The sequence below is a fragment of the Mya arenaria genome, chromosome 8 (genome assembly GCF_026914265.1).
Source record: "Mya arenaria isolate MELC-2E11 chromosome 8, ASM2691426v1".
Taxonomy (NCBI): domain Eukaryota; kingdom Metazoa; phylum Mollusca; class Bivalvia; order Myida; family Myidae; genus Mya; species Mya arenaria.
In genome coordinates this window covers 71,329,118-71,346,558 of record NC_069129.1, presented here as the reverse complement: position 1 = coordinate 71,346,558, position 17,441 = coordinate 71,329,118, and positions in this window count along the sequence as shown.

The following is a 17,441-nucleotide window of genomic DNA, read 5'->3' as shown; positions in this document are numbered from 1 at the left end:
AGTCACTCACAGTAATCAGAGATTGGGGAATGTTCATAATTGGTATGTGTTAGCGTTTAAAGCGTTTTGTACTAGATATGTATGAGTGTACATGTTGGAAAATATTCTTGTTGACATCTGATGGGGCATTTTTATCTATCTATCTATTAAATAGGAAAAGTTGCAAAGTGACGTTAAATTGTGGTCCAAGGCTAGTAAGCAATGCAATTCTCAGTTCGACAAATAGAGGACAAGTTAAAAAATAGTGATATGAATCTTCGATTTCTTCAGAGACACATAAAGGACTGTCAATGATATTCTTTGAAAACAGATGTTCATGTAAAGAACTACAGTGCATGCGAAGTCGTGTGTGTTGAATGGATATGTCTCTAGTTCCAAAGTAAAATCGGTCTGAAACGACCGGGTAATTTTTATTGAGTGCATGCTTAAAAGAACAAAGCGATTGTGATTCTCTAGTTGAATCGGACAGAGAATTCCATAACGATATGGCTGAAGGAAGAAAGGATGAGGCGAATAGTTGAGAGTTACACTGAATATTGCGTATATTGCGAGCGTTTCTTAATCTGTATTTGTTACATCACCAACAAATGGTGGCAACATGTCGTTTAAATAAGAAGGTGCAAGTGAATGGTGCATTCTAAAGAGTAGACAAAGTTTGTGTTTTTCGCGTCTATATTAAAGGGGTTCGAGACCAGTTTCCCTGTAAAGATTGTTTAGCGACACCAACTGCGTTGGTCCTGATATTATTCTAGCTGCTTCAGTTTGGATTCGTTCTAAATCTTCAGTTTCAGTCTGAGTGATGTTGTCCCACACAATGTCGGCATATTCAAGAATTGGCCTGATGAATGTTTTGTAAATGATTTTTAAGGATTTTAAATCCAGTGTAAACTTGAATTGCCTCATGATATTGGTTCGTTGCCATCCCTTCTTTTTGATGGTGTTTATGTGTTTGTGACAGTTTGCTTTCGATGATAATGTGATTCCAACGTGCTTATGATTTCCGACTTCCTGAATTAGGACGTTGGTAATGAAGAGAGGTGGGTGATATGGCCTGTTATGTTTTCGTGAGACGAGAAGTGATTCGGTTTTTGATGGATTGAAAGTGACAAGCCAACGTTTAGCCCATTCGTTTATTTTGTGTAGGTCGGATTTAAGAGTGATTGCAGCTGCTCTAGGATCGTCAAAAGCAATATATAAGGAAGTATCATCTGCAAAAAGCTTAATAGTGGATTTAATATAATTGACAATGTCGTTAATATAGACAAGAAATAAGAGTAGCCCAAAAATCGATCCTTGTGGAACACCTGCAGTTATTGACACTGTGTCGGATTAAACACCGGAATTGACAACACATTGTTTTCTATTAGAAAGGTAATCGTGAAATCAATTGAGAAGGCGTCCAGAAATACCATTTTGTTGGAGTTTAGATAGAAGGCCTTAGTGCAAAACTCTATCAAAGGCTTTCGATATATCACAGATGATTGAATGATAGACAGATGCAAGTTGGTTGACAGTGGAGTCGTTTGGGGTGAATCCAGATTGAAATGACGTAATAGCATTGTTTTGCCAAGGGGAGTTAAACACGTGTTTATGGATAATTCTTTCTGGAACTTTACTAATAACACTTAGAAGAGATAAAGGTCTGTAGTTCCCAACATCCTGGGGGTCATTTTTCTTAAAGATTTCACAAACATGTGCGAGTTTCCATTGTCGAGGGACCTTACTATGCTGCATCGAGTGATTGAACAGTCCTGCTAAGGCAGTTGAGAGCTCTTTGGAAACTTCTTTAAGAATTGTACCGTTTACAAGATCTGGTCCAGAGGCTTCACCGTTCTTAAGAATATGAAGAGCATCAGACACTTTCTGTGGAGTAATAAAGATATCAGATAATAAGGCAGTGTCTCCATTGTTATCGATATTAGGAAGGTTTGCATTGGAGCTGTCGAGGTTACTTTCAGATTGAAAATACGTGTTAAGGATATTTGCTTTGTCATAATTGTCCTCATAAGTTTGGTTATTGTGTATCAAGGTGCGGATATTTTATTTTGCGTTCGTAGGCTGCGCAAAGTGCTTGATAAGTTTCCAAAAATCAGTGTTTTGATGTTGTTCTCGTAATGCAGATGCTAATTTGTTGAAATGAGAGTGCTTTGCTGAGCGAATAAGATGATTTGTTTTATTGCGTAACTGCTTATAGGTTGCCAGATGTGCCGGGTTCTTGGTTGTCTTGGCTCTCTTGTATACCCTTTCACAACGGCGGATAGATGTACGAATTTTGTTGTGAAACCATGGTGGGTGTGACAGTTTTGTTTGGGATACATAATTCAAAAAAGAACAAGAGTTGTTTAGTGAAATTTGTTGCATGGACATCAATATCCTGATCACAACATGTATTTTAAGTCAAATAAAGAAATCTTATTACGAAGAAGTTCATAGTTTCCATCCAAATATTTCGACATTGTTCGCTTAAACGAGGTGTTAACTTCGTTGTTTTCCTTTTAACAACAATAGAGTGGACAGTGAAAACGTATTAACGGGTCTAGAAACGGTTCACCAACTCCAGATACTGGGATAAGCTCAGGTGAGGAGAATAAAATGAGGTCTATGAGTGATTGAGAATGCGGTGAGTGGCTTCATGAATAACTTGAGAAAGACCATATTTCAAGGAAATGTCCTTGATCTTCTGTTTGGTTGAATTCTTAAATTGATCAATATTAAAATCACCAGTAACAAGAATATCTTGAATTCCAGCATCAAACGCGAGACCAATTTACAAAGAAGTATATGTCTTTTCTAACTATGATTTCGAGCCTTATAACTTCGATATCACTTAGTTCAAGATCAGTTCGACGAAATGCTGTTAAGCTGTCCTTGACCCCACCATGACTGTCAGAAGGACGATCTCGCCTAAAGGGAATACTGCAGTTAGGAAAAAGTATATCATGAGATGCAACACTGTCGTTCAACCATGTTTCAGTAAATGCCAGTACAACAAAGTGATTTAGCTCAGCAAAAAGAATATTTTTTTTTGTTTATAAAACTTTGAACATTGTAGTGAACCATGGATAGATTCGAGTCTGGTAGGTCGACGAGCATGTCGAGGAAGATAATGAGGAACCCGGATTTTCGTGAATGTCGCCAGAGAGGATTAATAACATACTTAACCATGTCAACAGTTCGAAAGAGTTTAGAAATTTTAGACCTTCATTTCGTAATTGATGGTATCCGAACAATCCCACTCGTATCTCACCCGTAGCCGTTATGGGCAAATATCGAGGTTCATGTTATTGCCGTGTGAAAAAGAATATATACAGTGGTATCCCTAAGTATCCATGAGTACTGAGTGACAAAAGAGGGTTCGGAGAAGTAAGAAAAGGGGGTAATGGAAATCGGAGGTAGAAAGCGGGGGTGGGGAAAGAGAAGTGCACATTTTAAGATGTGTTATAAAAAGGGGATAAAAGGTTGCTCGGTGGAGAAAAATAAACGAATTGATGGGATGTTGAATTAACAATAAAATCTAAGGAGTAATCAAAAATAAAACTAGAGATAATTGAATTAACATTTTACAACTTTTTAAATGTAAACATTTAATCACAAGGGGATATAAGTATATCCTGATATCATAAGAAATATTGTTGGTTGCAATCGCAGCTAATTCTGTCACATTTCTAACAAGTTGGTGGAAATATAAATAAGGCAACATTTACATGTATGGGTAAATTTAAGAAAATAAGAGTATCTGTATGTGAAACAAGGGTACTGATTATGCTTATAATTATATCTTAGACAATGAAATATAGATAAGACAAGCTGGTACATGTATTTATATGTAGATCAAGGGAACATATGATTCACGGTTTACAGTATCTAAGACAAGGAAATATAGTTAAATCAAGATGTTTATATATATATGTCTCTGAAGCAAGGGTATTTAGTCAAACAGGATATATTTCTCACAAGGAGATATAGATATGGCACATAGTCATGTACAGTATGTATATGTGCCTCAAGGATAATGATTACATATATATTTTTAAACAATGTAATGAAAATAAATAAAATACATGCATCCATATACATTTAAATCAAGGCAAATGTTTCAAATGTGATGAAATTCAAACAGGAACACAAGCTATTTAAGACACAGTGTAGATGTTTGTAAATGTGAACCAAGGGTTCTAATTTAAATATGCCTGTATTTCAAACAAGCAAATATAGATAGAGAAATGTTGATGAATACATACAAATTGAAAAAGATGTATTTATGATATTGATATTGACTTTTTTTTTAGAAAACCAAGACATTTTCAGATATTTATGACAAATATTATATGTGAATCAATATCGATTTCAGGTAAGCTCCAAGGCTGAAGACATGTTAGGACTAAGGTAACTCAGATGGCTTGTAGCCATACTTCACAAGGTCTTGGATGTTGCTCACAATTATGAGAGGACCATCTTGTCTTGTCTTGATGAAAACTTTTCCATCATGGGTCCAAGTATCACATATGGGTGAGTTTTTGTCATTTTTGAGAGCCCTACACTGATAGGCCAGGTTACGTCTAGCAGAGATTAAATCATCATTTAGATAAATATATATTTTGTTGGTTCTTAGTTGCTTCCTACCCTTTAGAAAGTTGACTTTAGCTTTATACGTAGTGAACTGAGCTAGAATGTCCCTGTGTCTCAGTTTCTCGGGGACGGAGTTACGCTGAGGACCATTGCGATGGGAACGGTGGATGTTCTAAGGCACAATGCCTGACCCGGCGTCGTTGGCAACCTTATGAACGAGATCTTCAGTGATTTCACCCTTCTCCTCGGGTATGTTACATACCCGGACGTTGTGACGCCGGCTGTAATGTTTCAGATCTTCCTGGTTTTAAGACACGGAGGACACCTGTTTCTTTAGATTGGTGCTTTCTGCGTTCAGGATGTTTACTTGTTGGTCTAGGGGATTCACCGCCTCTGAAATTTTGGCATCGATGAGCATGGTAATTTTCGTTTGTAAAGAGTTTTTAACACACTGTGCAATTCGTTGGACGTCAAAGTCCGTTAGGACGGAGGCGGAATGCTGAGATGGTTCCATGGAAAAAGGAGAATGTGGGAGTTGGGCTGTAGATTGTATTAACATAGGCCCATGTGTAGAGTGGGGGATGTACTGTTGCTGTGACAGATTCTGCGGAAGTACACTTTGAGGTTGAGATTGAGATTGAGAATGGTTATCAACATGAGTGTCAACTCGAGTGTCCTCTATGGCTATATCAACACTGACGTTGTCATTGTTTTGCATACTAGTTGCTATAGGCGTTGAGTCATTACGTGACTGATTCTTTGACACATCATCGGTTTAACAAAGTCTGAAGTAGCCCTTACACTGACATTGCTGGACACACTAGTTACACTGTCAATGTCCAAATTTGAGTTAGAACAGTCGTTAGCAATGTCAAACTGTCTCAACTTTTTCTCTGAATTTTCTATCAATGGAGGGGAGATAACTTTCCTTTTGTTGTTTCTTGTTCTTTTGTTTTTACCTGTTATGTTCGTTTTATCGGACAAATCTTGTTTTTGAACAATGTTTTGTTTTGGTTTACCCATTATATCATTATCACTTTTGAATTACCACCGAGAACCTATAATTTTGAGGGTTTTTACATTTTTTCTTTTTTCACCTGGAAAATTATCTGTTTTTCACCGGAAGCGGAAGAGAGGTCTTTGGAATTGATATTCATCTGATATTATGATAAATAATTTCTACTTTTTAATGTATTCTGAAGATGATAATACAATATTATAGTTAACAATATAATTATACCACCTGTTAGTTATGATAAATATGTAAATCTTATGTTGGAACTACAATACTATCCTTTTTTGTAAATGTTGTGTATTTTTGGCCGGTGGCCTTTCTTAACTTGAAAACAACAGTATTAAATTGAATTGAAATTGTTGAATGTTGGATAAACCTTTATCCTGGTGCTTTTAAACATGATGTTTGATAACGTATTGGCAATTTAAAGTGTCTCTGCAGATTTCTCTTACTTAAGGAAGAAAAACGCGTATAGTATTTATACTATTGAAAAAGGTAACTACTATCTTATTATCCACCGAAGACGATATCTTCCCGTCTCTGAGGTCATGGTTGCAGGCAGCTGAAGCATGATCAACGTTTGACTTATCTTTACCAAAACGGAGTCTCCAGACATTTTCGAACCCGAAAAACGTCTTTCGCTGATCCGCTTTGTTACCGTTCCACCTGAATGTAAATGACCAGTCCAAGCGTGGACCAGGAACATTTAACAATACAAGCGACACTAAACATGTAATCATAATCGTAGCCAGCATAAACCTTAGAACGTGATGACATTATGTTAAGTAAAACAAATCCCATTAACATATCATTTTTCCACCAACCAGAAATAGACTTTAGACCTACACTTAGGCTGAAAGAAGCAGAGTGGAACTCATATAAACACTAAACGTTGTCTATTCAGAAGGGTTATATATTATCTGTTTTGTATAATGTGCAGTAATTTATGTGTTTTTTCCATTGAACTGAATAAATATCTTTAAAGAAAGGAATATGCAAATATTTAGATATGTTTCTTACCCGTCAAATCAGCTAGCCTTGCAAATGTTGCAAAAAAGCTTAATTGATGAGCCTTTACCTGGCCGTCGCAACTTTGTAAGCATTAAATGTTTTGTGTTTGATACAAAACCAAACTTTTAATTGAAACATGTGATATATTCGATCTACTTTTGGCGTATGTAACAAAATAGTCATCGAATTGATATGAAAATATATTATGCATTCGTTCTGACTTTCGCAATATTACTTCACTTCAGAACAAGTGCATATACTTATATAGGTCATCTGTACTATAATTTTAACTGTTTAATTTAACTTGTTATACTTAGTTATATACATAACAGTCAGCTTAGTCACAAGATAAAGTAACTATCCTTTCAAGTGTTTCCCTAGTAAAGCTCCAGTACAAAACAACAGCACGTAGTTATGCAAAAGTATTACTCTTAAATAACAAAATGTTAACGCCGCAGTTCATAAAACTAGATGTGATTACTTTTAGCACACAGAGCGTCGACTGAATCTTTAGCGTAATTGCTCCCAATGCTAATCGCAGAAACATATATAACATTTTTATGCAATTTTATATGCTTTAACTTTACATTACAATTCCATTTAAAACAATTATGAACATTTTCCCACACCATTTCAATATAAATTTACGCATTTTTTTTCAAATAAACAAATATTGTGCAAATGAATTATGCAATAAAAACAGAAAAAAATGTTTGTAATGTTTCGTCTTATAACAATGTCAAGTTTTGAGATAATAAGCTGTAGGTTTATTGTAATAAAATATAAAGATTCTGAGAAAATTGAAACATTTACGTTTATTATACATATAATTTATTATTATATATTCGATCGTGTGAATTTTTTGCAGATTTTGCGTCAATCTTCGAGAGTCAAACACGAAATTGCGGATTAAAACGCAGTACTTATAGCTCTTTAATTATAAATATATTTTATAGATACATGAAACAATACTTTAAAATATGTTATTATAATGACGCAAAAAGTAGGTTGGGTTGTTGAATACCATTGTTTTAAATCTCAATGCAATACATCAAGTAGTTGCTGAGATATTATCCTATGTGTGTTAACATGCAAGACCTTAACCAGAATTTCTATGTTGCATAATAAAGGGGCAAACATTATATAATATGCAAGATAGAGTTATCTTACTTGATTTAATAAGAGGGTTAAATGGTTGGGAGCCTGTGTGTAAAGTTTCAATGAAATACATGATTTTTTCGCTGAGGTATTGACTTATAAGTGGTTACATACAAAACCTTAACCATAATTTCTATGTCGAATAAAAAAGGGGACATTATTTGAATTTAATGCAAACTACAGTTATCCTACTTGGTTATTTAAGTAGATTGGATGGTTGAGTATCATCGATTAATTCTCAATGCAATACATCAGGTAGTTGCTGAGATAATATCCTATGTGTGCTTACATGCAAAACCTTAATCAGAATTTCTAAGTCAAATAATAAAGGCTCATAATTGCATGATATTCAAAAAAGTGTTATCTTACTTCATTAATTTAGTAGGTTAGATAGTTGGGAATACATATCTAACGTTCCAATGCAATGCATGATATATTTGCTGAGATATTGACTTCAATGTGGTTACATGCGATCCTTAACGAGAATTTCTAAGTCGAACAATAAAGGGCAATTATTTTGCATTAAATGCAAACCAGAGTTATCTAACTTGGTTAATTAAGTAAGTTGGATGGTTGAGTACCATTGTATAAAGTCTCAATGCAATACCCCATGTAGTTGCTGAGATATTAACTTATGTGTGCTTACATATCGTCTTTATATAAACTGACACGTATGTTCATATCATTATCAAAAGCAGGTTTTTGTAATTTCACTTATTACATTTTCCGACTGTTTGGCAGATCGAAGAATATTCCAAGGTTTATATCATTTTTATTTAAAGTGTTTGTTTTTCAATTTTGACATCCTTTTTCCACAATAGTACAATTAACTATATTAACACATGGCTTAAACCGTGAGTTAACTTAGGCCAGCAGTATCGGCCACCTGACTCAAAATGTTTATATCTTACATTTGAGACGTTGTGATTATTACAACGTCTATATTAATTCGTGTGCATGAGATATTCGAATCTGGTCGTTGAATACTTAATTTACTTCGTTACTTTACAAGACTTCTTTTACCCTTTACTTCAGTGCCTTGATGTCTTTGCCGGACCCGATTAGACTTATACGTGTGATCTTTCAATTATTAATACAATGTGGTATGCTGTATCATTGTTTTGTCACGCCTCCTCTTCCTATAGTTCTCTTGTGTGATAAGCTAGAATATGTACAAACCGTAAATCATTTGTTACTATAGAGGGGTATTGCCTTCATAGCCAAACCTCTATTTGGAATAACAGCTTTGACTTTACATATTATTGAAATTGGATAAGTACATGTACGCAAACCACACATCAAAACACGTAGTTTACAGGGATGCGCTATCGTGATTGTTTCTATCTATAAACTGATACATTTATTGTATAATATCATAATTAAAAGCATGTCTGCACATTAAAAACCATAATTACATTTTGTTCGACTTAGTCGAGCGTTGGTGCTCTTATTCACGTACACTAAATGAAATGAAAAATGAAATGAAGCCATTTAAACTGGCTTCATGTTCACAATTTCAGAACATTTTTCGATTGAAGAAAGCGTTGACGTCCACTACAGGTTTTTGTTTTTGTGTTTTATGTCTATGGCGTTGTTTACCCAGTGCCATTAAACCGGGTTTATGTTTAAACATCTTGCTACTAAGCTTGTTTCTGTAGTTTTTCACATAAGTATTGTTGTAAAATCGGTAATTTCGTGCAAAACATGTTGATTTTGAGGTACATTCTAAAATATTTACAGTCGCACTTGATTTTATGTACGATGAAATTGTCGTTCATTTTTGCATGAACCGGTCGACCTTCCGTTACCTCTGTAGACACTGTTTCGCAAAAAGAACTGGATCATGCATATATAAAACACAAATTAAAAACAAAGATTTTATTATCTTAATATGTTTCTAAATAATTGCGAACAACATTGAACCAATATCATTAATATCAAAACAATACAGTTCTGAATGCTTGGATATCTTTAATCGGTCATTCAGTGCACAATTGAGTATAATTGGGTTCGTTCTGAAATATTTACGGCGGCATTTGATTTTTCTGTACGATAAGATTGTCGTTCATTTTTGCATGAACCGGTCGACCCTTCTGTAGGTGGGGTTTCCCAAAAATGAACTAGATCATGTAAATATATAAAACGAATTAAGAAAATCTCAATAGTTTTCTTAGTTAAAACGAACGTTCCAAGAAAAATATTTATTAAAAAGGGACATGTAATTATGAGGATTGATACATATTTTCTTGCGTTTATGCAGTACGAACGCTCGGCCGCGATTGTGCAAATATTCCTAAAGACGAGTCATTCAGTGGGACAACCAATGTGCACATATAAAAGTAACTTGGAAATGGCTGGCAGTTTTTCATAGCATATTTCATTACTTGTTTAGAGTCTGTGTATTTATTTTTCTGATTTTTTTTCTCCTAATTTGACCTTTTTTCTTATTTAGGATTGTTGGGATAACAATGAGGTTTGTGCATGGAAACTGGTTTAAACCCCCAGTAAAATTGCATTTTACTGACCGTTCCAATGCGGTTCCTAACAATGCTTGATAAACATACCTAAATTTTTAAATAGTATATATGCACTGTGCTTTTTGTGGATTTTTGTTCTGTTCTCTCATGTTTCTTGTTTGTGATTTTTTTTTCTATGTCTTTGGCGTTTACCCAGTGCCATTAAACCGGGTTTATGTTTGAACATTTAGCTACTGAGTTTGTTTCTGTAGTTTTTTACATAAATATTGAAGAGTTTATTTATTTTGTTAGTTTATATTATCCATTAAACCTTATACTTAGGCTTGAAGGTGATGCCGGCACCGTTTAGGCTTATAAATTTGAGCTTTCAATTATTAATACCTGTTAGGGCAATATCGGGTATGTTGTGTCATTGTTTTGTGGAGCCTCCTCTTCACTTCTCTTATATGTTCCTTTTATTATGCGTTGATACAATCATTATGAGAGTGTATGTAATTATACAATATAGCAGACAATACGCCTACACACATATTGGTAATGAAATAATGTCATGTCAATTTAGCTACGCTCTTGAAAAGAAACAACAATGCAACATGATCAAATAACTCGCAACTACAATTACCGCCTTCGGAGACCTTTTATTTTCGTTTTTCCATTCTGTTTCCATTAATAACTCAAAAAGAATCGCAAACAGAATTAAAGCGGAAAAGAAATAACAACTTAAGCTCCTAGTGTTAATTTTGGACAATTTTAAAATAAGCATATTTTTTTTATAATAAAGGTATGATTTTAATTCAGCAATATATCGGTTAGTATTGTTCATCTCCTCAATTAAGCTTGTATCAACAAATTCACTAGTTACGTAAGGTAATCATGGGCAGGATATAGTTTAATTAGCCTTATCCTTTTGTATCCAACATATCATTCTTACGAAGTAAGATGTATTTTTAAGCGTTAAGGGTATGAAAAGGTATGAAGTCAGTCTGTCTAGAAGTCTATGGTGGTCTGCCTGTGTCGTCAGTTTGTTGAGGATTTATCAGCCACCCACCGGTCTAATAAGAGGCTGCATCAAATTCAGTCTACATCATAAAGTCAAGGTCACAGTATGTCCATTTTCCTCCTCGCGTCGAAAACGCGCCGGCAGACAAAGAACAGCAAATGTAAGAGTGGTGCAATGGTGTTTTTGTATTAACTTTCATCAATTGTTTTTACCGGTCCATGATTGCCCTTTTTGTCCTGAATTTCTTTGATAAAAGTATCACCAGCCACATTTTGGTTTTCCCAAGCAATTATGCAATGACTAAAAAAGTGGGTGACCCCTAAAGACAATCATGGTTTTTTGGTTATCTAATTTTGAATTCCAATATATCAAGAGAAACACCAAAATATAAAATGAAGCATCTATTATATTTGGACAATTTAACAAACTTATACCTGGTGGAGATGGCACAAAAGTAAATGGACATGTAGCTTATACGCCACAAGAAGTAAGCAAAATAAGAAAGACAACACATTAACAAGCAATAAACCTACACTTGCATTTAAGATGTGACCATCTTACCTGAACAAAAGACAACAGAAAAATGTTGGAACAAAAAAGAACCAGTTTGTTTGCACAACCTTACTCTTATCCCAACAATCCTGAATAAAGTAAAAACGTAAATGGTTGAACGTCCCAGGTGTTTCTTTAACATTTGCTTTCTAGTTTTTGCCATATCTCATCTAAAAAAGGACTTCTTTAATTTTCTATTCATATATAAAAAAACTAGGTGTGTTTATCAAGGACTGTTAGGTAAGTTGAGGAAAAACAAAGCCAGTGCGTTGATATTTATGACGTTCATAATGATTTAAGATTATTGGAGTCCTTGATTACATCGCCCTCTGAGCTAGTCCCTTAAGTAGCAATTGCTTTAATACCATTTTGGCTTTCGTTATCAATTTTTAGAAGTGTTTGCGGAACCGATACAAGGTCCAGCTGAACATTACACTGACCTCAAACATTGCCAGTTATGCATTGAACGAGAGCATTATTAAATTATAAGCTGCCAGGTTTGGACCTGTAGTTATAAGTAGACTGAGACGGGGACCATGCACGGGCACTAAGTACAATACACCAATTATATTAAAGCAAGGAGAGCTATAAAATGAATACCGAGGTCCAGAGATCAATATTGCAGAAACAATTTAAGAAGTTGTCATGTATTCTGTCTTGAGCGCTATTTCTTTCTATAAAACCCCCATTAAATTCAAAGTTTTCAACAAAAAATGAATAAAGCATAATTTGTTTTGACTTACGAATACAACAGTTTTAAAAAAAACCTAAAAAGTCAGGAAGACATGAACAATATATAAGATTTGCTTTTAAAAGTTTTGTTCCAAACGGCTTAAGTATCCTGCCGACATCAGTAAAGGCGATTTGGAATGCTAATTATTGACAACTGCAATGAAACCAAGAGCTCGCATTAATAGAAGAAGCAACCTTATGCAAACGGTAAAACTAATGGACAAAAGAGTAAAAGGCTGTATCAAATATGTATTGACGATTATTTTTTTCGAATACGTTTGTTATGGGGACATCGCGCATGCGTGCGTGCCAGATCCGTCACATAGAAAACATATTGGTCCAGTACGCTTTATCTTTGGAATATACATAGGGAAACCACATATGGCCATAGCAATCTCATAATGATGTTAAAAGCACCTAATGCGAGTGTCTGTTCGAGAAATATGTCGTTAAGGCAGTTTCTGCAGCGAACTAATAACGTACTTGCAATGTGTCGACGTTTGCGACAATTTCCCGCTTGACACATCATGTGTCATTCAAATGGCCTTAAAGGTCGATTGGGGAGGACGTCAGACGCATTTGATGCTGAACGGTGTTAACATTTCTGGTATTTAAATAGGAGGAAATGTCAATTTGAAATACTAGTATCTTTTAAAAGTCATTGAGTACAAAAAAAGCGTACTATATATGTGTTATTGACTAAGTTTTTCCATCGTTCGAATCGCTTTCGCTTTTTAAAGATTTTAGTGTTAACTTAATGAATATTGCCTTTTACTAAATGTTGTCCACTGCTGTCTCAATTTCATATTTATCACATAAATAATTAATACATTTAAAGAAAGCAGATTGAGAAAAAATCGTGAATGGGAGATTATCAATATAATCAATATGTCTACTTTAAATGATGCAACGCAGAACAGGTTTTTTTAAATAAAACTAGAGTACATGAAGTAGTTATATCTGTCAGGACAACATTTGTTGCTTATAGTTATTCTCCACATAAAAGTAGAATAATAAATGAGAAATGGTTTGATAGTGAATGTAGAACAGCTAAACGTAACAAAGTAAACGTAAATATGGTCATGGACATGATACAAAAACTGACTAAGTCCAGTCATCCAAATATGAAAATTTATTTGTTTGAAAATTTGAAAAATCGTATAATAGAGATATGCAGAGAGAATACGAAGTATGCATAGAAAGTCCTCAGAAGATTATATGTACTATATAAATAGTTTAAAAACTGAAAAGTTAACCTTGATATTTTTTTTATTTCTTCATTTGTAATAACTTTGATGCAAACGAACATTTTAAAGATAAAATTCCAAAATTTAAAGACCATCATCTTAACTGTGAAACTACAGTTGAGGAAATAATTATATGTATAAAAATGGCTGGTAATAATACTGGTCTTAATAAGGCATCGAATGAAAATATTAAAGCGTGTTTTGATTTGTTTATATTACCTCAAGGTATTTAACAAAGTTTTTGATACTGGTTGTATCCCTTAATCTTGGCTTTTTGTATCTATTGTACCGATTTTTTTTTTAAAAAAGGAGCTAAAGACGACCAACAAAACTATCGGCCTTTTACTTTTTGTTTAACTTTTTGGAGAATTTTTCGCTGATTTGTTGTTGTTTTTATTAAATAAAAACCAAGCAGATTTAGAAAAAATTAACGGTTTACAGTTTATGTACTACTTATTTGTACAACATACGTGCCCTGAATTTTGTTAACGTAAAAATCAGCAGCTGTCCTTTCCATAAAGCATTTTGATTCTGTGTGGAAGCAAGTTATTGGCGTAAACTGATTTGCCAAATGTTGACATTATGTTAACAATTATAAAAATATGAAAATCGGTATACATTTTTCTATTCCTGTTTACAAAAACACTGTAAAACTATTTTCCTTGTGCTAGAGTTGTACGCCAAGGTCAATTTCACTGATGTTTTTCTCTGTTTTTACATGATCTAGAAATGATCTAGTATTATCTAGTATTTATTGACAAAAGATGACATTAGTTTGATTTAAATTTATGACAATTTCGACATGTTTTTAGAACTGATCACAGGTCGGTTGTTGAAACTTTTTACTGATACTGTATTTCTTGGAAATTGGACAACTCGTGTCAATATCTATGCGAAAAGCTACAGACACAAGCTCAGTAGCCAAAAGTTTAAAAATAAACCCGGTTTAATGGCACTGGGTAAACGCCAAAGAAATAGAACATAAAACTAAAGTTTTGGTATTTGGGGATTGTTTCTAAAGAAATATATTTTTTTCTATCAATGACAACCAAATTGAGGTGGTTAATACATTTGATTACTGTGGTATTCTGTTTTCTTACCAAAAGACCATTTACATCTGCTAAAAAGCCTATTGCTGAAAAGGCAAGGGGAGGTTATCTATATTTTGTCATGTTCAACTGTTTTCAACTGTTTGATTCGACTAATAAAACAATTCTTTTATATGGGTTTAAAGTGTTGGGTTGCTCAGATGTAAATCTGCTAGAAACAATATATACCAACTTTTAAAAATAATGTTAAAAGTAGAACTTCTCATATAATGCTATATTGCGATCTTGGGAGACATCCTTGTTTTTTTATATTAAGAAGCAAATGATTGGCTTCTGGTATAACATGATGTCAAATACTGATTAACGTTCATCATATTTGTATGACAATGATGGCAACTTTAAAATGTATAGCTAGTTAACATTTGTGAAGTCGATTCTAGATGAATGTGGCTTAATTTATGTATGGATAATACAAATGTTTGATACTTGTGAACTTTTATACTGTTTGAAATGCTTAAATATGCACAAACTGTAAACCGTTCATTGTCATAGAGTGATAATGCATTTATAAGCCTACCCTTATTTGGAGTAACAATTCTGACTTTATTTGTAATTATTGCATTGTTGTGAACTCATTTTATACATATCACTTGATGTTGCACCTCACTGTTATGCAGTGTTATGTTGTATTTATCAATCACTTTATAAATATTTCGAAACGATAAGAACATAATATGAAATAACAGATACATGATTAAACAACATTTTTTATATGACACACAGATCATTGACTTTTAATTTTCTCCTGAGAAATACTGTGATGAGGTCAATGTCCTTCGTCTTATAATTATACAAATGTGGCAAACAATACGCCTACCCACAAATTGGTAATGAAGTTATGTCATCTCAATTTCCTTACGCTCTTGAAAGGAAATAACAATGAACCTAAGCCAATGAACTGGCAACTTCAATTACCACATTCGGTGACTTTTGCTTTGCGTATTCTTTTATAACTTAAAGCTAATGAAATAAGCGAAAATGAAATAAGTGTTCCTTGTTTCTAGGATAACTTTGGACAATTGAGAAATAAAACATGCTTTTTGAATCATTACGCTATGATTTGGAGGTGAAGTCGCTGCATTAAAGATCGTTCCGAGCTGGCGTCATGCTTTTAACATCATTAGTAAACCTGCATCAGATTTTAATTGCGCATTAAATTATCTGATACTGTTCATATCCGCAATTTAAACAGTATCATTAAAACACTGGTACTATTAAAAAAAGTATGGTGAGAATATTGCATATTCAGCCTCATCGTTTGTATACTATTCAATCGATATTACGCAATATGACGATTTAAAACGCCAAGGTAGAGCAAAAAAGTCGGTCTGTCATAGTTTGAACGTTATATAGTTTACAACGACTGTGAAGACAATAATGATAACTATACTAAGTCATTCTCGTTGGCACGATGTTGTGCGAGAGTGTGGACTTGTCATGTTGGGGAAACCGGCCAGGACAGAAAAACTACTTGTTCTGCTTGGTGACCACTCACATGCGCCCGAACCCACCCGCCTTTGTAAGAAGCGAAATCGCTAATCAATGCGCTAACCGGACAACCGATGCTGTAAGTAAGTCTGTCTTGAAGTTGACTTCCCGCATGCGGGAAAGCGAAAATATAACTAAAGCAATTCAAACCGTTTAACATAGTTTGCTTTAAGCGGTAATTTGTGTTTAAAACATGAACTTCTATATTTTCATTGGTAAGAATGGTAACTCTGTTTTCCTTACAAATTCAACTGTTACGGCAAATGTCAAGTTTGAGGTAAAGGTAAACTGTAAACTTAAAGATACTACTGTTGTATGGCCCCAGGGAACTGCGCTGTTGTGCCCGGCGTTGCAATCAGTTTTGCGACAGGAAACAACAAAAATTGAATTTTAATGGAAAATTGTTTTTCACGATAAACTAATATTATACTTGAAAGTGAGATGTATGTACGTTTTATTCATAGAGCATCAGCAAACTTTACATTTTTAACGAAGTTCTTGAATCATAGAACACAATCTATGGTTTGACACATTTCCGCTTGAAACAACATGTGACACTCAATTAGTCTTCCTATGTCGATTATTGTGGAATATATAATTCCACGTGTCAAACATTTATATTATCCAACACAATGAGGAAATGACATTTTAGAATGGAATAACCTTTTATGAACTCGGTTTAAAATGATTTAATATTCTTTTGATATCATTATATTTGAATACTCTTTGTTAACTTTTTTTATTTTTGAATACATCTGTAACAGCTACATTTTAAACTCCAGTTTCTTTGATCAATTGTATTCATATTAGTATTCTCTTCTTTATTCATTTATGTGTATAATGCCACGTGGTATTCTGTGGCCACGTGGTAACTCTGTACTGCTGTCACAAGCACACTGTTATGTCGTAACAAACTAAAGGTGAATTTATGACAGTATTATAATACATATTATGATAATATGTTCTTACCATATATTGTATTAAGTTAAGTGTATGCTTTGTTCGCAGGGTTTTTATTGTTCTATTTTATGGCGCTTGTCACGTTTTTTTCCGAGAGAATTTGTTAACCACAACACACAGATC